The following is a 25,264-nucleotide window of genomic DNA, read 5'->3' as shown; positions in this document are numbered from 1 at the left end:
GAAAGTGCTGTAATTTCTCAGAGCAGCACTGATATTCAAATATAAAGCTTATACATTAAAAGGAATTATAATAAACACCACGGGACTTTAAATAATTATGTTATTGTAGATAATTTTTATATTGAATATAGTATTGCAAATTATACATAGTTTTCAGATATAGGAAACAAAGTAATGTAGAATCAGAGTTTAACATAGGAAGTTAAACAAAAAAGAATATAAGTAAGATACATCTAGAATTTAATAAATGATGAGATTATTCTTGTCCATACTGGGAAAAGAATAATTTCTTTTTTCAAAATACCTGCTTAATTAATTAATTAAGGAATTAATTAATTAATTCCTGCTTAATGTGTTGCATTTGATTTGTGATACATTTTTGGGATGAGTTTGGACATATAAAGTTATTATAGGGATAACTAGAAGTAGAGTGGTTACCTGTATAATTGCTAGTCATATGCCATGGGAGACTGGGATTAGCCTTCCTCAAGACTGCTTTCTATAAATTTCCTTTTTTTCCCACTCACTCCAAACAAAGAAAGGATCAATAATTGAAGTGTCAATTATTTTTATAATAGAGAGTTAATATTATATGACAGAAATAATATTTGTAGATTTGAATTGCTTGTGGCAGAGATTTTGATATAACTAGATAAAAGAAACAACATTATACACACACATAATCTAAAGTACCAAATTAGGTTTACTTAAATTAAAAATATTGAAAGATTCATTTAATATTTTCTTTTTTCTGAACCCTTATCAAAAATATTAAATGAAGACGTGTCATTTTATGAAGCTAAATTTGATAATCCAGGTAAAACCTAAAGTTCATAAAATAAAAAAGAGACTAATGCAATTAAAAAGGTGTTCATTATGACAGTGTTGTATCAAGAGCATAACTTATAAATGCTGAAATAAAAGTACAAACAATTTATGAATTAATTTCTCTTATCATTTGCTATGGATATTTGATGTGGTCTCTCATTAGGCAAGGACGAGACATGCTTCCCATACCAATGAGAGAACACAGAAGACTAATTTCATCCTCTTTTCCATCTGGATTTCAGCCAGTGCTCCCTATTTCCTTCATCTGACATGAGTCTTCTACTTTTGGATTAAGGAAATATTTTTAAAAGCTTGTGAATTAGCCTTCTGTAATGAGTAATATTAGGAAAAACAATAGACAGGCACTGTAACTAATATATTTAAAATTTAGAATTCTTCAGGAAATATTGGAATATTGGTCAATCTTATGAAACTAAGCAATCAGAATATGATATTATCTGGGGTAAATTAGCTTAAATTCCAGAATGAATGGGTGAAAATAGACAGTGACTCAAATACAATGAGCTAATGCACCATCTCTCACATAGCAATGACCATTGAGAACCTTTCCCTAAATGGTGAATGACAGACCAGCCTCCTTCCTCCTTCCTTCCATGTCTCTGCCATCACCTAGGTTCTTATCATTATTACCTGCTTCCTGCTGAACACAAGAGTAAGAGACTATGGGAGATGTGCCTACTTTTTGTAAGATATGTAACAGATGTAGGAGATAATCTCTGCTTTACTTCCAGTGGCTAGAAGTAAATCACAGAGCCATGCCTTCCTGCAAGAAAGTATGGAAAACATAATCCCTGGTAGGCAGCTGCTTTCTAGTGATAATTATCCATATCCTAGGAAGGAAATTGCAGATTTGAATCAATGGCTAACATTCTACCATACCCATCTACATCTTTGAATTCAGCCTTTGAGCTTAAAAAGTTAATAATCCTAATTGGCAAATTGTTTAATCTTATATAGTTTCTATATGCAGGTTAGGTTTCCCATATTTGCTATTCTTTCATAGTTGTTCTATCAATGACTAACAAGTAGATTTGACTTAGCTAGGAATTTCAATTATTTAACTTCTTAATTGGGATAAAACAGTGAATCACATAAACTTCTGCAAGCCAGAAGATACATGAAGATACAGTAATAAACAATGAAGACACAGAGCTAATATTCTGGTAGGGAAACCAATAATAAACAACAAAATAAAGAGTATGACTAGAGAGTGATAAGTGCTATAATGGAAATGGCAGTAACCCTGGGAGCTAGTGGGAAAGTCCTTTCTGAACAGGTGACTTCGCACAGAAGGTGAATGAGGAAGTGCCAGTCATGTGAATGTTTAAGTGGCAATTTCAAGTCAGTGAGAATGGCACAAGTAAAGACTTTGCATAGAGTTGACCTGGGGGCTTTTGTAAGAGGTGGTTGCAGACAGTGGTTGAAGCACAGAAATCTGGGGCTATGAGAAACAATCAGAGAGATAGGCAGTGTCAGTCCATATTGGGCATTGGAGGCCATGTAAGGATAATGCCATTTATTTTATTTGAAATAGGAAACTACTTGAGGCCTTTTCAAAAAAAATTTTGGCAATATTGGAGTTTGAACTCAGGACCTTGAGGTTGCTTGGCAGATGCTCTACCAATTGAGCCATAACCCAAGTTCTCTACTTGAGGGCTTAAAGCAGATTGACATACTCTGATGTACTTTTTATTTATTCTCATAATTCAGATTTATGTAGGCCTTAAGAGCAGATGTAATGAGTGGAATAAATGGAAGTGTTCAGGAAGTGCACATTATGTACACAGGGGGAGATGAGAAAGCTGTGATGGAGGAGGTGTATATGAACTTGTGTTTTAAAGGATTAATTGTAGCTGGACAATTGAGGCAGGTAGACCTGGCCGAAAGAATAGAACAAGAAGCAGCAAATGAACTGTAAAAAGTCATAAATCATTCTGTGACAGAAGAAGTAGCTCAGAGGCATCATCAGAAGTACAATCATGAAGGCTCTTTGTATTATGGTACGACATTTGGATTTTCTCTTCAAAACATTTGAGCCCTGGGAGGTCCTAAGCAGAGATGTAGCTTATTTTAGAGTAAGCAGTCCTGAACCCCAAGGGAGAATGGGGTGGGGGGGTATGATAGAGACAGGAGTCATCTGTATGAACAAGAACCTAAAGATCTAACTCAAAACCGTGGGTGCTTTGATCATATTCACCACCATTGCCCTCTTTTGTGCCACTCCCATTTCTTGCCGGTCCCCTTCTTCTTTTCAGACTCCCTTTTAATTTCTTGTCCTTAAAAAAAAATCTAGATTCTGTATATGAGAGAAAATGTGATATTTTTTAACCAAGCTAGTAGCTTTGAAATAAAAAAAAAAGAGTAATCTTGTCTTTGATTGTAAGTGAGTTTGACGTTGTTTTAGTTTTAGATAAAGCTCCTAACAGAAGTAAGAGGACTGGTTTCTATGCTGTAAAGAAGGGGGATTTTGGAATCAGCAGGTCTGGCTTCAAATCTAGTTCAGCACTTATTGACTGGTTTATCTCAAGCAAGTTTCTTCTCAAACTTTACATCTGTTAATTGAGGGCTCTAACTCAGTGAAGGCATTCAGTAAACATTGCCATATAATTTTATATATTATGGACATTGATCATTGTGTGTTAGAAGCAGCAATGTTAAATTAGTATTTTCTTCATCAAAAATGAAACTAGTAAGCTGGTTGCAGAATTTTCTTTTTTCCTCTCTGTTTAAATGAAGACAAAGCATCCTTTTTTATTTTTTTTCCCTGTGCTTGGTAATTTTGCCAGTCTTTTGCTTATCCCTCCCCTGACCTTGCAAAACAAACCAAAAATTAATTGAGTCTTGCCTGGGGGTACTTTTAGAAACTTGGGGTGCACGTCAGGGACTGGAACCTGCCATCCTCAGTGTGTTTGTCACCAACTCCTTCTCACTTTCCGCTTGGCTTTTTGCCCTGTATCCCATGTGTTAGCTGTTCTCATTTCCAGATCAGAGTTGACCTTTTTTGTAAGGTTAAAAAAAGCGTTAAAAGCCTCTGCCTTTTACTGTCATACGTTATTAGCTTTCTCATCCTATCCAATAAGAGAGCTGCCTTCTCCTTTACTTCTCTTGTGACTGATTACTTAAAGAAAGGCTTTCTTCCCTCCATTTTCTCACAGTTTACAAAAAAATCTAACATCATGAATTAATTTAGCAAATATTGTAAAACAGCCCTCTGTCTCCCCACAGAACTCCCTTCAATCATTATAATTAAAAATTAATACTGAATTGCTTTGAATAAATTATCTTAAAATACCAACATTATCAGAAAATTAGGGCCCATTTCTTTCATTGTTGAATATATATATATTTAAATACTGCAGGATTCATTGAATGTTGGTTCACTGAATGACATACAGAAAAAAAAGATATTACCATTATATAATACAATTTGTTAAACTTTGTGTGAGGTAGAGATTTGCACAGCGTTGCAAAAAAGAATACAGAGATATAACATACATCCTTCATGTAGTTTTTCACAAATGTCTCTAAACAAATCATTTCTCTTTGCATGTGCCACCACATAGCATTTTGCTAGGCCTAATATACTTGTTTTTGTTTGAGCTCTGAAAGGAAGTTCTTCATTGTCAATAAAGATTTAGCTTTCTTAGCAGTCACATGCTCAGAAATATCATTTTGTTCTCTGGAGAATAATTTCAGAAAGCAATATTATAGAAACCTAAAATAAAAGAAAGCCAGAATAGTTTACAATAAATGCATTTTATAAAGTATATTAAAATATTCCAATACTTAAAGTATTTTACTCTACAATATCTTTGGTCCTTATGCAAAGCATGAAGAAAAGGTCTAATATATCATATTACCATTGATATTCATAATGTACCATGATGCATTGCATGTGTATATACATGTTTGTGGTTACTTTAATTTGTAAACCATAAATTGGGTGTAAATTTAACATAGTACTCTGTTATTTTTATTGTGACATTTATTTTATCAAATTTTTTACAGTATTGGAAATCTCTTGAAAGGCATACATTTTTAGACAGACAATCTGAATGAAAACTCTTTCAAAATAGAAGGGTTAAAAGTATTTTCAGACTTCTATATTGTTTTCCATGATCTAATCATAAAACTAAACTAGAATGGTAACAGTCTTCCATATCTGGTTCCTCTGAGTCCCTATAAATTAATTCAACACCATTACAATTCTGGAAAGCTAGAGGCTGTGACTTGGAGTCCAATTAAAAACAACATAATTTAACTATTGATAAAAAGATTATCTTAGAAAGTTCTTTTCATGGGAATTATTGAAAACTTGGTATATTCTACTTGGGAATAACAATTTTATTTCATCTCAGGTAAAGAAAGTGAGTGGAAATAAATTCAACTTTAAATACAACTAAAAAATTACCTCCAAAGATAATGATTTGGACACTTAAATAGTGTTAGTGTTCTTTTTAAAAAATGTTTTTATTAGTATACAATAGTCATACAGGGGGCTTTGCTGTGACATTTCCATATACATATATTATACCCTGGAGGTTTGGTTTATCCCTTCCATTATTCTTTATCTTCCCCATTCACCTTTTCAAAATGACTTTAACAGTTAACTAGTGTTCTTGAAGATTCAGAGAAAAAAATCATGCTTTATTTTCTAAGTTAAAAATGAAGTTAATGTCTTCTTGTGGAAGACAGCCACAGCCATAACCTTTTGGCTAAGGGTAAAAAGTAGGGACTATTTTTGATTATTTATTTATTTTGGCAGTACTGGAATTTTGACCTTAGGGCCTGTGCTTGTTAGATAGTTGCTCTACCCAATTTTACTTGATTTATTTTCTAAACAGGGTCTTGTGTTTATGCCTGGTCATCCTGAATTGACAGCCTCCTATGTAAGTTTCCCCCTTAGCAGGTATAACTTGTGCCTGTGGCCTCTGGGACCACCACACCCAGTTTTTATTGTTTGAGATGGAGTTTCATGAACTTTTTGCCTGGGTTAGCCTTGAACCGTGATCCTCCCAATCTCTACCACCTGAATAGTTATTTATTTATTTATTTATTCATTTTATTTTCTCATTTTTACAGTTGCTTACATGTGTATACATTGTTTGTGCAACCTCCCCACCCCCCACACACACCACGCTTGGGAGGCTGAACCTGATCTTCCCTCTTCTCTGATTTTGTTGAAGAGAAACAATTTTAAAAGTAGAACTAGTTACTTTTGAAAAGTTCATGAACAAGATGTTTGTCCAAATATCATATGTAATTAAAAACAATGAATTTTGTTTCATATTTAAAGTTTGTATTAACTTAGGCATTGATGATGACAAAATTTCCCATTATAACCTTTTAAAAGGAGTGTTTCATAAACAGATTAGTAGTGTCAATAATATCACTAAGCAATATTTTATAAAATGTATTTCTAAATACTCATTTTAAGCCTCTGCTTATTTCTACTTTAAGTTGCCCACACATCGACACCACCATAGTTATTTTTCTTCTCATATTCCCTTTCAATATTTGGCTCCATAGCAGATAAATATTGTAGAAACTGATCCATATATCTGAGGCCATGGGAGTCAAGACTAGTGTGCAAGAGTGATGCCCCAAGGTTAACAGCTAATGGGCTTGGCCTGTTGAATAGTCACTAACAGATTGTTGTAGAGGATGTTCCAAAAAAAAAAAAATATTAGAAGGTGTGACAGGTGGTGAGTAATAGTCATAAAAGCCACAATCAAAAGAAGATTCTCAACATTGGTCAGTGTTCCCATAAATGAAATAGAGGCTCACAAGAGTGAAACAGTATCATTCAGGGCCTAGACATGTACCATTATAATAAACTCTTCTGTACTGAAAACATTAGTTTATAGTGGGCTTGAGTTCAAGACTCTCTTACCTCAAAGATGAGCCTTGGTATGGGTGCCTTAGGGAATTCTGTGGAAGTCCTGAATGTTACCCCATGTCATTTTATTTTTGATTAATGGTAACAGTAAAGAGGATGAAGCAATAAAAGAAATTTGTACTTCAAATTAGGGTTGATCTGAAAACTGTTGTAGAATAATTATCTTTGAGTGGAGGTAAGTTCATTAGTGGATCACAGGATTCAAAAGACAATGGTAATTATTGGGGTGAGAGGACAAAAAAATTGATGTTGACGTTAAAGTTTTGTTGTGAGAACTCAATGAGATACTATTTGTAAGTGTGTTTATTAATTATAAATTACTATTTAATAAGTTTATTAATGCATTATTGTCCAAATAGTGCTATTCACACGTTATAAATAAATTTAATAAACAGGATGACAAACATGGTGCTTGATACAAAAACTATAGAAATATGAGTTTACTTTGAGGCTTAATCTTTATTTCCCCCTGTACTAATCAAAAAATGAAAAGTCAGTACCTTGGGTCCATATCTGTTACAATCTTGCAACTTGGAAAATCATCCACGGGTAGCAGTAACCTAATAATTCTCTGAGGATTTTGTTAACCTTTCTGGAAATTCTTAAAAAAATTACTATTGATTGTCTAGCACTCTTTTTCCATTAAATGCTTTGTTTGTGTACCCTTTGCAACACTGTGCTACTGAATCTTCTTGCTTCTGTTCAAACTTTGTATTTTCAAATTTGCTCCTTATCTTAGGCCATTTCTGCTCATAAAACAAAATAAGTAAGACATGTTAGTTTTTAAGAGCAGAAGTTTATCCCTTATAATTCTGAAAGCTGAGAAATCCAAGTTTTAGGCACCAGCAATTAGAATCCATACTTGGGCTGCCTCTGCTTCCAAGATGGTGCCTTGTTTCTGTGTCCTACTGTGACAGAAGGTCAAGAGCCAAAGAACTAACTAGTTTTTTTCAGTATTTTCATGAGGACATTAATTCTATGTATCACGGTAGGAACCTCATGATTTAACAGTATCTCTAAGAGCCCACCTTCTGATGCCATTATTTCAAGGTTTAATTCCAGCATATGAGTTTTAGAGGGACACATATGTTCAAACTATAACATTCACTGCCCTTGTTGCCATAAGGATTGCTGATGTTTGTCTGCATATACTTTTCATCCCCTATTCTTTCTGGACTGTTTCTTCTGCTTTTATCATAAAAAATTAATTCCTCCTTATCAATTTTCATGATATGACTTTTACGCCTTTTAGTCTACTTCCTGAATTCCAGCTAAAATTATAGACTGAGGTATGGGATAATTCCAAAATTCCTTTCTGAAGTTTGGTGTGGTAGAGAAAGTAACTTGTCTGTTCCCAATTGTTCCCAAAATTAACGATTTTGTTATATAAGAAAGAAAGATTCTGGAATCTGTAGATAGGTATGAGTGCAAATTCTGATTTTGTAAGATTCTAGAAGAAAGCAACATTTTATTGAGCTGAAGTTTCTTCTGTAAAATAAAGTCATAAATATTTATTTTTCTGAGTTGTTGAAGATTAGGGATAATTTTAGTAATATCCTGGCATGAGGAAGTCCCTCAATAAACACAGCAAATTAATTAAAAATAATGTATTCATCACCTTGTGGTGGAGTATCACGTTCTTCATCTGGATAGCAGTACTAGGTGTATAGTGAAGTATATAAAATTGCATTCAAGAAATTTATTTGTCATAATCTTTTTTCCCTTTAGATTTAAGCTCTGAGTTTGTGGTATATTTCATCACCATGTTACTGTGTGTATGTGTTAATTAAATAATAATCAATGCTGACCCAGGACTGTGGTAATTCTTTAAGTTTTTTTTTTTTTCTGGCAAAAATGAAGAAGCAGTGTTTAAACTGGCATAGAGCACTTTTTCAGCTAGAACTTTACTGAATTAGGTGTTTAAGTCTTAATTTCAGATTTATCAATTGTTTGATATCCATGTAGATTTGGATTCTAACCTTACAAATTATCTCCCATCCATTAAAAAAGTGTCAATTATTATTGCTACTGAAATTTATGAAATTGACATCCTTAGGGTCTCAGAAATAAAACATCTGCTTACACATGTTTTAAAAGTTTGTGATACATGTGGAATAAAGAGCTGAGACCCACCCCATTGGTGCTGTTCATATTTCAATAATCATGGCAATAGAACCTGATCAAGAGCAAAGATTGTAAACCGTAACATCTAGACCTGTAGGAGAAGGTGGAAAAATGAGCAGTAGGCTCACCTTACATTTACACAGACCTATAGCTACCTCCTTCTGAACAGAAGGGAGAATAAGATCTTATTTTTTATTATTATTTATGCAGCTGAGCTATTTGCTTTCTCATTCACTCACAAACACTTTGTTATTGGTGCACCAGCACCTCTTATGAGTCAGTCTCTTTTCTTAGCCACAGAGATATAATATTCACACTATTTGTCTTCAACAGTGAAGTGGAGAGTGAGTGCTTCACTCTAATTTAAAAGAAGGTTGTAATGCACAGCAGATCACCATGAAAGCTTTACTATCCTGCCTCTGAAATCCACAATTGCATCAACTTAGCCACATTACCAAAACCCTCAAAAACTCAAAACCATGCAACACCATGCAACAGATTGCAATAGATATGTTAGATATAATGTATATAACATACTTAGCAAAATTAGATATAATGTATATGATAAATTATGTATATAGATTATATAATGTATTAGATAAATTAGATATAATGTACATGACATACTTAGCAAAATGGCTGATGCAAGCTAGTTGCTCAATAAATAATAGTTATTATTATTGCATTTTAACTCAAATAACAGCCAGAGCATCTGAGTAACACAATGGTACTCTATGGAGTTTCACTTTAATGTTGTGTTAGTAGCACAGATATGCTCTCAGACATCTGTTAATTGATAAACATTATTAAATAATAAGCTACTCCAACCAAAAGATCAGTTGTTGCAAAATAATCTCATAGAGCAGGCTTGGCTAGATATTGAAGCCAGAAGCATTCCAATTCAACGTATTTGTTTGTGTTTTTCAAACTCTCCATCAAGAATAGTTACTATAAACAAAAATACAGGCTGGAGGTATTGCACAAGTGATATGCTTGTGTAGCATGCACTGTGGAAAAAAGAAAGAAAGAAAGAAAGCAAAGCTAAATTTAAGCTCAAATAAAATCTAAACTGTTTTGTTACTATATGGTCTGAAACAAATCATAAGTTTAAATTTTATTTCTAATATGCATCCAAATGATTGTATTAGTACATGTATATCAAGGAATGAATCTGTGCACACTCACACATACACACATATGTGTGTATTTATCAACCAAGTTTGAAAAATCTCAAAAAGATACCTAATTAGCAAATATCTCATTTCTTGGTTACACTTTAGGAGAGTGTTGTGGGGAAAACTGCAATTTTTTTTTCTCACTCTAGAATGCCTTATGATGGCAAATGAAAACAGGGCAATTCAAAACCTAATATTAAAATACCTCTTACTTCAGATACCCATCAGAAGCAATAGAAGCTAAATGAAAAAACTCAAGCTCCTGGTTTCACCAAATTGTTATTAAAAAATAAAATTGTATTATTTCCTGTATTATCTTAATCAAATAATGTTACAAAATACTGTTCTATGATCCACAATGCATTATAGAAGAATGTGTCAAGTGTAAGTGACCAGTTCCCTATATAAACCTTAATGTCTGTGTGCTTTGGTGTGATACCTTGTCTAATAAGCCCTTAAGTTCTGCAGTGCATTCATAGACACCATTCCATTTTTCATTTATGTAATGCAGTCTTTTAAAAACATTATTATTAAAAACCACAGTGCTTTTTCTTTTTCTGCCACTGACTCTAAAGTTATTGGTAATTTCTTGAATGTTTCCATGACACCTGACAAATATGTCTAAGTAATTCCATAATGCCGATCACAATGATATCTAGGTGCTCTGAAAGAAGCATTAGACTATAAATGGAATGAATGAGGGAGAGTGCAAAGCTCATTTGTTTCCACAATTCTGTTGGAGCTGTTCAAGTAGTTATGGGTTAGAGAAAGCTGGATAGGGTCAATGATTTCGGTTTATAGAGCTGTAATTGCCATTTGCCTAGAAAGGGATAGAGTTGCTGCTTTCCTGTTGTGGTCTCAAGACTTAGAGTATTAACATTTGTGAGTTTTACAATCAGTTGTTTTAGAATTTGATTTTCAATTTTTGATAGTGTGAATGAGAATTTATTCACAGATCTTGAAGAAGTGACAATGGTGGAGATGTGATTCAAAGTTGAAATAAGGACTAGAGGAGTGGCTCAAGTGGTAGAGTGCCTGCCTCACAAGGACAAAGCCTTAAATTCAAACCCCAGTACTGTCAAAGGTGAAATAAAATAATAGTAATAATGAAGAGTTCATAACCAAAGTTGTTTAGTCTAAATACCTAAGATAGTAAATTATGACAATAGTTTCTAAGTTCAGTGGACTAAATATTTGTGTCCCCCACAGATCAATGTGTTCCAAGCCTAATCTCAATGTGACACTATTTGGAGCTGGGGTCTTTGGAGTTAAATAGGTCAAAGGGAACCATCATGGGTGGGATTAGTTCTTTTATAAGAAGGGGCCAGAGAACTAACTAGCTCTCTTTCCATCACGCGCCAATGCAGCAAGAAGACAGCTTCTCACTGATTATTGGTGAGAGCTCTCACCAATAATCTGACTGTGCCAACACCCAGATCTTAGATTCCCAACCTCCAGAACTGTGAAAAATAAATATTATATAAAGTATCCAGTTTATGATACTTTGTTATAGGTAGAGCTGACCAAGACTCTAAGCACAGAAATATTTAGTCATTTGGAATTGCTGAGCTGCTTTAGATTTAAGCTACACTTTAGTTTGTCTAAACCCACTTTGCAATATGTTTAGCATGTTATGACAAGGGAAAAAAAGAAGTAAAATTGGATTTGCAGTTTGTGTCAGCACTAGGAATTTAAGTTTGATATAAAATAGAACTTCTAACTGTGAAGTTTATTAAGAATTAAAATAAATTTCTAAGAGGGATTGTAGAATTTTCCAAGAATATATGTGAACATTTACTGATCTACCTGGCATTTTCAAGGCTGTGTATTAGGAAGGTGAGAAGTTGTGCAGATGATCCCAGAAGACTTTTAATTTTATATGAGCTGTTATTTTTGTATATACTTAGGTTGCAAAACATGATTTTTTTATTATAGTTAAACAAATTATCCATTATCTCATATAGTTACTTTTTGTCCATGTTTGTGGATGAGCACCTAAAATCTACTTTCTTGTAAAATTTTCAATACACAATACAGTATTATTAACTATTGTCCTGATGCCAGATGTTATATTCCTAGGCTTATTTATTGCATTTTGCTGCAAGTAGTCACCCTTTGCCTCTATCTTTGGGTTTCCTTCCAGTCCCTGTCCTGGTAACCACAATTCTCTTCTATGTTTTAACACATTCAGATTTTTTTTAAAACTCCACAAATAAGTAAGATCATGCAATAATTTCTTTCAGTGTCAGACTTATTTCTGTTAGAATAATACCCTCAGGTTCATTTGTGTTGCTGTAAATGACTGAATCTCCTTTCTAAGGTATGGGTTATAGTCTATGTCTTTTGAAGGGTGAATAAAATTCCATCTTTCTTTGTCTATTCATTTGCCAACATTAGATTGTTTAACATTTTTGGCTATTGTAAATAATTCCACAATGAACTTGGATTACAGATATCTATACAGAGTGCCAATTTCATTTTCTTTGGGAATTTACCCAGTTAAATGATTACTGGATTATTTTCCAGTTACATTTTTTCAGTTTTGGAGGAACTTTCATGCTGTTTTCCATAATGACTGTCTTCCCATCACAGTATACAGCAGCTCTCTTTTCTCTGCACTCTTGCTAATGTTATTATTTCCTATCATTTTTAGTAGTACCTAACCTAATGCATATCAGCATTTGATTTGCATTTCACTGAAGTTTGGTGATGTTGAGAATGTTTTACGACCCTCTTGGCCATTTTTATAATTTCTTTTGAAAATTGTCTATTCAAATCTTTTGCCCACTTTTAAATTGGGTTACTTATTACTATTTTTTCCTATTGAACCATGTGAATACTTTATATGTACCAGATATTAATCCTTTGCCAGATATATACTACAAAACGATTTTCTCCTAATTTGTAGGATTTGTTGATTATTTCTTTTGCTATGTAAAAGATTTTTAGATTCACTCATTGATTTTTGCTTTGGTTGCTTCAGGTTTTGTTGCAACATCCAAAAAATCTTTGCTAATGCCAAATTTGCCATTTAATTACAGTGTAAAATTATCTTTGATCTATGTTTATTTTTGACAAATGAAAAAGTAGATTCCAGTGAATAGTTATTTTGATATTAGTTTTGGCAATACTCTGAAAAGATCACTGAAGAAAAAGGAAACATTGGTTCACTTCAAAAAGAAAAGAAAGGTCTGACCAGTAGATACCAATGCACATAGATTAAGAACAAATACAGCCTACTGGTGACAAAGGATGATGTTTAGGCTAGCGTGAGACATTTGACATAGCATCTCAAGGAATCTCCATGTAAAAGCTAAGGGTACACAAACCCTGTGGCAAGGTGACAGCTCAACTGGGCAGACTTCTCATTCCTTGTGCCTTCCCAATCAAAAAATATATTAATGATTGGAAATATGGGAGTTAGGAGATTCTGGTGACATTTCTGGAAAAGTACAATCAATGTCTTCTATAATATTGTCAGTATTTTGACAGACTACTTAAATGTAATTGAATTTAATTATTTGAGCTATAAATGACCTCACAAATATTAAAAAAAAACTCTACTAATGTGTTTAAAAGGAAATGAGGTCATCTAATGGAGATTATAAAGTATTAAATACAAACTAATTTAAGAAATATTTATTATCTACTACATGTCAGGCACCAAGTCAGTGCTATGCATGAAAAGATGAAGAGAGAGAGGGATCCAAGATGGTGGAGAGGAGAGGGAATCAGAATTTCTGAGCTCTGTGATTTCAAAAACCACTTGCTACATTTGGGTAATTCTGATTCTTTTTTAGCTAATTAACTGCCAACACATAGGACACACATAAAATTCAAAGACTGACCTTTAAAACAGCTTTAAATTTACCTAACAGCCAGCAATGATCCCAGTGTGACATAGCCACTGAGGCATGTCTGCCCTGGGAAAAGCCCCGTAGCTTTCTTCCTGTTCTTGCTTTCTTTCTCTTCTTTTCCTTTCTTTCTTTCACTTTTTTTGCCTTTTTTTCCTTTCTTCTTTTTCTTTCTTTCTTTCTTTCTTTCTTTCTTTCTTTCTTTCTTTCTTTCTTTCTTTCTTTCTTTCTTTCTTTCTTTCTTTTATTCTCTCTCTTCCTCCCTCCCTCCTTTCCTTCCTCCTTCCTTCTTTCTTTTTCTTTTTATGAAAAGCAGAAGATAGAGCATCAAACAATCAAACAGAACCAAACCCTGAGACATACTGGACTCCTAACCCATAGGAAGCCTATCTAGACCCACCAGGCTGAACCCAGTCCCAGTAAGCATCTGGCTTGAGAAATGCCATCCACCACTTCTCCCTTCTGGCCAGTTTCAAAGCTGCCTGTGTAAATCTGCAAACACAACAGTTGAGTACCATACACCACATGTTCTGGTCCCCTACCCTCCCTCCCCCCCAACATAATTCAGTGGAGCTTGTGGGCAGATTGCATCCCCCACAACAAAACTGAAAAACACAGACCATGCATTGTACTCTGTCACTGACAGTGAGAATAGGGTGGAACACTGAACCAACCTTGGAGAATGGGGTGGGGCAAGGAGCTGAATCGGTGAGTGGGGGGGTGGGGCAAGGAACAAGGCTAAAAGCCCATACAGGGCCACAAGCCAACCTCCCAGAGCAGGGGTGTGGAGGATCCCTGAGCTAATCTCATGGGACTGTGGGCAGTGCACTTGCTAGGGAAGGAGCTGACAGACAGAGTTGCAGCTGTAGAGCAACTCAGCTGCCATTTGTCAAAACCATGACAGATCTGACCACCTTGCACAAAATGGAAGTGAGCTATCAAAGGTCCCAATTGCAACCTGGACAGAAGGAGCCAAATACTCCTCACAAGCCAGACATCTGGTGATACCACTTCCAAACTCCTGTTTGTAACAGATTGCTCTTTAGACCAAGGAAAGCAGCACAAAAAACAAAACAAAAAACTCCAGGCAACTCCCCCAAGCTGTCTGACGAGGGGCAGCACCCTTCACCACAAAACACAGAATATCAACCTTGAGAAGAGACAGGCACTGAGAAACCCCCAGTCATAAGTACCAATACCTGGATTGAATGTCAAAGGAATAAGTTCATAACTTTTGCCCAATGGACTGTACTTTTTGTTGTTGTTGTTTTCTTTCTTTTTTTTTTAACTTAGTTCCTTTTCTTTTTTATTTAGCATTTAAAATTTTACAATTACTATTTTCTTATCTCTTTTCTTACCCCCTTACTTTCTCTCACTTTCCTGTGCTACAATCCATTATACTCCTCCCAACCATTCTTTCTGCCCCTTTTCACCCACTGTTTCCCCTTACTTCACCTCCCCATCTTTGCCTTTCCCTACCTCTCAAAAAGAAAATCATGGCTAAGTTCATTAATCTATTCATTTAGAGGCTACAAGAGAAAGTTAAACAGAATGTACAATGAACTCAAACAATATCAAGGCACCACAAATAAAGTATTTGAGAACACAAAGAAATAACTGAATGAACTCAGGTCTTCAACAAACACCAAAGTGAAACAAAGGAGACTGTAAAAAAAGAGATACATGAAATAAAGAAGACAACACAAGATATGAAAGAGGAATTGAGCAAAGTTATGGAAAATCCTCAGAAAAAAGAATGAAACAAAAAACCTGTATATAAAAACTCCCTGAAATCCAATTTAAAAAATAAGGTTTAAGGCCACTCCAGTGCAAGACAGAATCTCAGGGTTTGAAGATAAAATAGATATTAAAGAAAAAAAAAAAAACCCAGAAGAACTACTAGACAAAATACTCAAGAGCTGTGAAAGGAATATGTAAGAACTCAATGACTACATCAAAAAACCAAACCTCAGAATCATGGGCATGAAGAAGGAGAAGAGGTTCAAGCCAAAGGGATATGTTAATATATTCCACAAAATAATAGCAGAAAATTTCCCAAGTTTTGAGAAAGAGTTGCCCATTCACGTACAGGAAGCCTCCTGTCAAACAAACTTGACCGAAATAGAACCTCTCCTTGTCATATTATCATTAAAACAACTAGCTGTTAGAGGGAAAAAACAAATAATGTATAAAGATAAACCCATTAAAATAACAACAGATTTCTCAACAGAAATCTTAAAAGCAAGAAGGGCATGGAGTGAGGTATTTCAAGGACTGAAAGAAAACAATTTCAGCCCTAGGATACTCTACCCAGCAAAACTATCATTCAAAATTGATAGAGGAATAAAAGTTGTCTACTATATACAGAAACTAAAAAAAATTATGAGCACCAAACCACAACTACAGAAGATTCTACAGGGAATTCTATACACAGAAGACAAAAACAAACAAAACCATGAATGAACATAAACTTTTAAACCATAAGAGAAGAAAACACAAGTACTCACAGAGTAGCATTGAATTTGCTACACGCATACAAATTCTTAAATAACAAAACAAATGGCAGGAAACAACACATATGTACCAATATTAACACTGAATGCTAATATACTCAACTCGTTTGTCTAAGGACACTGTTTAGTAAATAGCATTAAAAAGGAAGTTCTGACAATCTGTGGTTTACAAGACAGAAATAAACACTGGTTTAGTGTAAAAGCTGGAAGAAGACTTACCAAGCTAATGGTCCACAAAAACAGGCAGTATTAGCAACATTTACATAGACAAAGTGGACTTCAAACTTACATTAGTTAAAAGAGACAAAGAAGGTCACTTCATACTAATAAAAGGAACAATACATCAAGAGGAAATAACAATTATCAACTTATATGTACCCAACATCAGTGCAATCAACTTCATTAAATATACACTGAAGGACTTAAAATCACATATAAACCCCAGCACAGTGGCAATGGGAAACTTTAATACCCCTCTGTCACCAATAGATATACAATGCACAATATACATTCTTTCCAGCTGCTCATGGAACTTTCTCCAAAACAGACCATATCTTAGGTCACAAAGCAACTCTCAGACAATATCAGAAAATTAAAATAATCCCCTGCATACTTCCTAATCACAATGTAATTGAAGGTTGAACAACACTTGCTCAATGGACAGTGAGTCATAGGAGATAATAAGGGAGGAAATCAAAAAAGTCCTGGAATTTAATGAAAATGAAAACACAGCCTATCAAAAGCTATGGGACATAGCAAAAGCAGTCCTAAGAGGAAAGTTTACAGTCATGAGTGCATATATTAAAAACATAGAAAGATTAGAAAGATCTCAAATAAATGACCGAATACTACTGCTAAAAAAAAAAGCTAAACATAAAACAAGCAGAGAGAAGTAATAAAAATAAGGGCTGAAATCAATGAAAAAGAGACCAAAACATAAAAAAAAATCATACAAAGAGTCAATGAATCAAAAAGCTTGTTCTTTTGAAAAAAATAAACCAGATTGATAAATCCTTGGCAAATCTGACTAAAATGAGGAAGGAAAAGTCCAAAGATATAGCACACAATGAAATTGAAGCAGCAGTAAGAATATCCCTATAAAGAAAAGTCCAGGACCTGACAGATTTTCCCCTAAATCTAACAGACTTTTAAAGAACTAATACCAACACACCTTTAAACTTTTCCTTGAAATAGAGAGGGAAGGAACACTGCCTAACTCATCCTATGAAGCCAGTATTACACTTATCCCAAAACCAGACAAGGGCACATCCTAAAAGGAGAATTACAGGCTAATATTCTTAATGAACAGTGATGCAAAAATCCTCAATAAAATAATAGCAAATTGAATCCAACAATGTATCATGACAGAAAGATCATACACCATGACCAGATGGCTTCATCCCAGAGATGCAGGGATGGTTTAACATATGCAAGTCATTTACAGCACATTAACATTAGCAAAGATAAAACCCACTTGATCATCTCAATAGATACAGAAAAAGTCTTCAATAAGATTCCATGCCACTTCATGATAAAAGCTCTGATGAAAGTAGGAATAGAAATAATATAACTCAACAAAATAAAGGCTATGCATGACAAGCCTATAATCAATATCATACTCAATGGGGAAAAATTGAAACCATTTCCCATAAAGTCAAGAATGAAAATAAGGTTTTGACTCTTCCACACTCCTGTTCAACATTACCTTAAAATTCCTAACCTGAGCAATAAGTCAGGAAAAAGAAATAAAAGGAATACATAGATAAAGTAGTAGTCAAATTTTCCCTATTCACAGATGACATAATGTTATTACTAAAAGATGTGAAAAACTCCATCTAAAAGCTTCTAGGCACCATAAACAGCTTCACCAAAGTAGCAGGATACAAAATCAACTTATAAAAATCAGTAGACTTTCTATATCCAATAATGAACAGATTGCAAGTATAGGAAAACAATTCCATTTACAATAGACTCAAAAAAAATCAAATTCCTCTACAAGGAAAACTACAAACCATTGAAGAAATAAGTAAAAGACTACAGAAAGTTGAAAGATCTCCCATGCTCATGAATTGGCATAATCAGCATAATAAAAATGGCTATCCTATCAAAAGCAATCTATATGTTCAATGCAATTCCCATAAATATCCCAATGACATTCATCATAGAGATTGAAAAATTAACCCTATAGTTTGTTTGGAAACACAAAAGACCATGAATAGTCAAGGCAATACTAAAGATTTTCTCAGTAGACCTCAAGCGGCTCAGCAACTAAGAGAAAGGATGGACAAATGGGACTCATGAAATTCAAAAGCTTCTGCACAACAAAATAAATAATCTCTAAAGTGAAGAGGTCACTCACAGAATGGGAGAAAATCTTTGCTAGCTATACATCAGACAAGGGACTGATAACAAGAATATACAAGGAGCTCAAAAACTAAACTTTCAAAAAAATCAATGACCCAATAAAGAATATGTAACTGAACTGAACAGAACATTTTCAAAAGAAGAAGTTAAATGGATAAAAGCAAACACACAAACAAACGAAAATACATGAAAAAATGCTCACAATCCCCGGCCATAAAGGAAATTCAAATCAAACCATACTAAGATTCTACCTCAAGAACACCACCAACAACAAATGTTGGTGAGGATGTGGGGAAAAAGGAACCCTCATACAATGCTGGTAGGAATGTAAGCTAGTACAACCACTATGAAAAACAGTATGGAGGCTCCTTAAAAAACTAATAATAGATCTGCCATACAATCCAGCAATACCACTCCTAGGGATATACCTGAAGGAATGTGAGTCAGTTTACCACAAATATACCTGCACATCCATGTTTATTGCAGCACTATTCACAATAGCTAAGCTATGGAACCCACCAAGGTGCCCCTCTAACAAATGGATTAAAAAAATGTGTTATTTATACACAATTGAATTTTACTCAGCCACAAAGAAGAATGAAGTTTTGTCATTCAAAGGTAAATGGATGGAACTGGAGAACATCTTCTTAAGTGGAGTTAGTCAGGCTCAGAAGGCCGAAAGCCACATGTTTATCTTCATTTGTGAATTATAGACCTAAAACAAATGCAGAAATATTATGGGAAATGGGTTACAATAACAGGAGGCTGTGCCTGGTTGGGAGGGTTGGGGTAGAGGGGGGATAGGGAAAGGGAAGGAAACAAAAAATATGAATATATTTGATGTGCTTACTGCACAGGAATGAATATAAAAATCTTAAACTGGCAGGGGCCACCATGAGAAGGGGACTAGGAAGGAGTGAAGAGGACTGGTAGAGATAAACCAATTGGGGTTGTAATACATATGCATGGAAATAACACAAGGAATCTGCCTGTGTAGTTGTCTTTATCTCAAACTAGCAAAAATGCCACGTTTCTCTTATTATCTTTTATGTCTTTTCTTCTAAAAAATCAGAGAACAGGAGGGCAGAAGAGGTTTTGTCCTGGGTCAGAGGGTGGGGTTTTGTCACTGGTTGGAGAAGAGAGGTGGTGGGGAAAGGGGTTGGAGGATGAGTATGGTGTAAATAATGGAAAAGAAAACATTGTAATAATCACCTGTTTAGTTTACTCTGCTTGGATACTTTTATTATATGCTACTCATTGGCTCTTACAAATGTAACCTTTATTATCTTTTGATTATTATCAAAATTTCTTTGAAGTCTAGAAAAAATAAATATTTTAAAAATAAAAACAAGAAAGTGAGTACTTTCCCTACCTCATAGATCTTTTATTCTAGTTGGTGAAATAAAAGATTAATCAGCAAATGATAACATAAACATAATGATTTCAAAAATGCTGGAGACAGAGGAAAATGAAAGGCTCTCGAGTGAAAACTCAATACAGAGTTAGCATGTCTTTGAATACCGTGTATTTCAACTGGTATGTGAAGAAAGAGAGTCCATTAACCACATGACGAGTCATGGGAAAATTTTTCATGTAGAGTGGATAACAAATGCAAAGTAGTTCTTATGGCAGAAATGAACCTGGTATAATCAGAAACAGTTAACAGGTAACTATTGGTGGGATGGAGACAAAGGAAGACAAAAATTCAAGATGATACTATAAAGGAAAGAAGAGACTGAAACATGGTGTTATTGTAATCAAGATGAAGCATTATTGAGACCGGAATTAAAATACTTTTAGAAATAGAAGAAAGAGGACAATCAAAGTATACTTTAGAGGTAGAATCAATAAAATCTATTGATTGATTAGATGTGCAAGCAGTGAGAATCCAGAAAAATTAATATAATTTCTTACAGATTTCTGATTTCAGTATGTATGAAATGGTTTCACCACTTCATAGGAATAAGTTAGACTGAAAAAAATCTAGAGTTAGCCATTCTTTGTCAAAGGGTGATATGAGGCATTTCAATGGAGATGCAAAGTAGTCAAATATATATGAGGAAAAGTCTGAGTTAGCATTATTGATATGAGAGCCAGAAACAAAGAAATGTCATTACAAGCCCTGTAAATGCAAAAGACCATTTTAAGAGAGAGATTAGACCATGGCGGGCAGGTAGAACTCAACGTTTAGTGAAGAACATTGAAGTTTGGCTAGTGCAGATGATGAAAATAAGTAGTTTTTGGAAAGAATGAACATCAGGAAAGGGCAGTGTTTTTAAGAGGAGGAAAAAAATCTACTTCGTCATGTGGAATAGAATGAGAACCAAAAGGCTATTAGGTTTGCCAATTAGGAAGTAATCTGAGATCTTGACAAATGTATGTCACTGAAGTTAGTGGCAAATTAGTTATATTGTGTAGGTCAGCTTCCCATTGATGTGACAAAATACCTGAGATAAATAACTTAAAGATTTAAATGGAGGAAGGATTTATTTTGGTTCACAGTTTCAAAAGTTTCTGTACATGATCATTGGCTCTGTTGCTTCTGGGCCTGTGGTGAGGCAGAGCATCATGGAAGAGAGGACATGGTAGAAGAGAAAGAGAAAGAGGGAGAGGAGAGAGAGAGAGAGAGAGAGAGAGAGAGAGAGAGAGAGAGAGAGAGAGAGAGAGAGAGAGAATAAATAAATAAGGGGCCAGGAAAATATATATCCCTTAAGCTCCTGACCCTAGTAACCTACTTCTTCCAACCGTATCCAACCGCCTACCTTTTTTACCACCTCCAAATAGTCCATTCTACTATGAATCCATCAATACATAAATTCACTGATGAAGGTAAAGCTCTCATGATCCAATTACCTCTCAGAGGCTCCACCTTTGAACATTGCTGCATTGGGAACTAAGCCTTCAACACATGAGACTTTGGTGAACATTCTAGATTCAAACAGTAACCTATAGTATGTGAAAATAGGTAGAAGAAAAAATGGGAAGTAGAGGAATGGATGTTTAGTAAAGTAATTTTAGAAGTTCTTATAAAGTAAGCAAAAGCCTACTGGTTGGTGGCTGGAAAGAGGTGTGTTGTCATGGAGTGTTGAATTTTAATGACAAAGACAAGTGCATGATGTATGCTTTTTTGAATCCAACAGAAACAGAGAATGCTATGGTAACTGCTGATCAAATTTCCTAACAGCTCTAGAGGAAATTCAGAAAGAGACAAGGAGTAGATAATCATTAGTTTGTAGTTCTAGATGCTGGGTGGTGAGTGAGGGACTTCAGTTTCTCCCAATAAGATGATGTCAGTAGGTAAGTCTGAAAAGGTAGAAGAATTTGTGTGAGGTTTTAGAAAGAAGATGAGGCATGAAATGGTGATTGTATAGGAATGTATAAAGTAGACTCCCGGGAAGAAGCATAGTGTTATTATATTCTTCCATATAATAAAACATCTAGTTGAGGTGTGGAATAATGAATTTAAAGTCAGTTTGAGTGACTTACTTCAATCATTATCAATTACTCTATGGTCAGCACTTGAGAAAATGCGAGGGTTGCTCCAGTGTTGGAATTTGCCAGGGGAAAATCATGAAAGAAGAGAGGAGCAAGAGAGATGAAAGTATTTAAGGGTCTGATTAAATGACAGGGCATGAAATCAGTGTTACACAAGGAGCAGAGTAAAGGCAAGTGTAAGTAACACTAGAGTCATTAGAATAAATTAACCTTACAGATTATGTATAATGACCAGAGTGAGAGGTTTGATAATGTTTATTTCAATAGTAAAACAATTTCTAGTATTGCAAAAAACTAGAATGGGGCCATAGTAGTGTGTGACTCAAGAGGAGGAAAGGACTTTGTCACCAGTGTTGAGGAGGTCAGGAATAAGAAGCCAGGATATAGGGAAGGATGATCATATAGATGATACGTGTTAGATAAACACTGTGTTAGACTTGGTCTTCCTGAATGGTTGTGTGATCTTAGGCTGCATTAATGATGGTACATTAATGAAGTGATTGGAATAAGAGAACCAATAACTATTTTCCAGGGAGTACTGGTATGCTTTTATTTCAGTAATATCTTCAACTATGTATGCTACACTTTAAAAAGGAATATGCCAAACAGGAAAATAATTCAGGGCAGGATCAAGGGATAGTGAAACAATTTAAATGTGTCAAGATGAATAGCTGGAGAGATTTGGGGAATTTATACCGGGAAAGAAAACTTAGGGGGAGAATGGAAATTGTTTTCAAATATTTAAAGTGTTGCATGGCAATACACTGAAATTAATCTGTGTTTTCTTCTGGGGAAGAAATGATCAAAGACTGAATGTTACTGCAAGGTATATTTCAGAAAGGAATTCTCTTTCAGCAAAAGTTGTCCAAAGACAAAATAAGTTTCCCTGGAAAGTATTGAAGTTTCATCATTGGATGTATTCAATCTGGTAGGCATGTTGATAATTTGAGTAAAAATCCATAGATTATACCTGTAGTCCATAAGATTGTCAAAGTCCAGAGTAATATTATACTCAAGATTATAGCTTTTCTTGTGGTGATTAATTATTCCTGATTCATGTAATTTGGTGTGTGACTATTTTACTTCTTTTACTTAACTTTTTCAAATATTTATGCAAGCTGAGTGTGGTAAAGTAAAAAAAAAAAAATTACCGGGCCTAGAATTAAAAGTGCCATATTTCAATCTCAGCTCTGTGGCTTATTAGTTCCTTAACTTCACTTTACACATATGTAACATGATAATAACTGATTGGTTAATGAGATTATGAAATTCTTTGGAGGAAGTAGCCCCAAAAATGTAAGTTTTATTCATTAAGGCAGATTAATGAATTCTCAAAATGGGGGCATCCCAAACTAGATGTTCAGAATGGCATAAAAGAGGTCAAATAGTTTGTAGAGGTTCTCCAAGCTTTTCTGATGTTCCTTCTACATAGATCAACAGTAATAAGGATATGGTAAAAAAAAAGTACTGTAGCCAAAAATAATAATTCTATGATATAATTTATAAACAATTTTTTCTTGTAGCATTCCTGGTGCCTGTAGAAGTTTTTTTTTTTTTTTAAACTTAAGAGTCCTAGCTCATTAATGTGTTAGTTTCATGACAATTTACAAAATGGGAAATACAAAAGAATGGGTAAAAACGTAGTCACAGCTTCAAATTCATAACCATAAGTAAGCTTTTAAATATGAGAAACTAATACCAGCTTATGACACTCTGGAGATTTTATGTAGCAATATGACTTTCTATAGCAGTGTTACATGCAATTACATTGACTATCTCTGCTAGAGTCTTCCTACAAATCTTGAGAATATAGAGAAAAAGAAAATAAGAAATACTCCAGTAGCAATCAAAGTTAAGAAAAATGTTTTTTTAGTGGATTTTTAGGGTTTTAGGTATAAGATTATATCATCTGCAAATGGGATAATTTGAATTCTTTCTTATTTGAATTCCTTTTATTTCCTCTTCCTGTTTTATTGCTCTGGCTAAGAATTCCAAAACTATGTTGAATAAATTGGAGAGAATGGTAGTCTGGTTGCATTCTGACTTTAGAGGAAATGTTTTCAGTTTTTCCCCATTTAGTATCATGTTGGTTATAGGTTTGTTGTATACAGTCTTTATTATGTTGAGGCACATTCCTTCTATCTTTAGTCTCTCAGAGCTTTTATCATGAAAGAATGGTAAATTTTGTCAAAGGTTTTTTTTTCTGCATCTATTGAGATGATCATGTGATTTTTGTCCTTGATTCTGTTTGTATGCTATACTACATTTAGCAATTTGCATATGTTGAACTATCCCTGCATGTTTGGAATGAGATTGACTTGATCATGGTGCATGATCTTTTTGATATGCTGTTGAATTAGTTTGTAGTATCTTAATATCTATGTTATTTAAAGAGATTGACCTATAATTCTCTTTTTTGTTATACACTTTTCTAGTTTTGGAATGAGCATAATATTGGCTTCACAGAATGAGTTTGGTTATGATCTTTCCTTTTATGTTTCATGGTAAAGGTTGAGGAGTATTAGTATTAGTTCTACTTTAAATGTCTGATAGAATTCAGCAGTGGATCCATCAGATCCTCTGCTTTTCTTTGTCAGGAGGTTCTTTATTACTGCTTCAAAATTTTACCAAAAAAAGTCTTAGACCTCATAAACCCTTTCAGAAAAGTACCAGAATACAAAATCAATATACAAAAATCACTAGCTTTTCTATATACCAATGATGAGCAGACAAAGAAATCAGGAAAACAATTCCCTTTACATTAACTTCAAAAAATACCTAGGAATAAATTTAACAAGAGAAATGAGAAAACTAAACAATGAAAACTAAATCACTAAAGAAAGAAAATGGCTATACTACCAAAAGAAATCTGTATGTTCAGTACAATCCCCATGAAAATTCCAGTGATATTCTACACAGAGATAGAAAAGTCAATCCTAAAGTTCACATGGAAGCACAAAAGATCTTGAATAGCCAAGGAAATTCTGAGCA

Source organism: Castor canadensis, chromosome 3, assembly GCF_047511655.1.
Source record: "Castor canadensis chromosome 3, mCasCan1.hap1v2, whole genome shotgun sequence".
Taxonomy (NCBI): domain Eukaryota; kingdom Metazoa; phylum Chordata; class Mammalia; order Rodentia; family Castoridae; genus Castor; species Castor canadensis.
Note: the sequence above shows the minus strand (reverse complement) of the source record.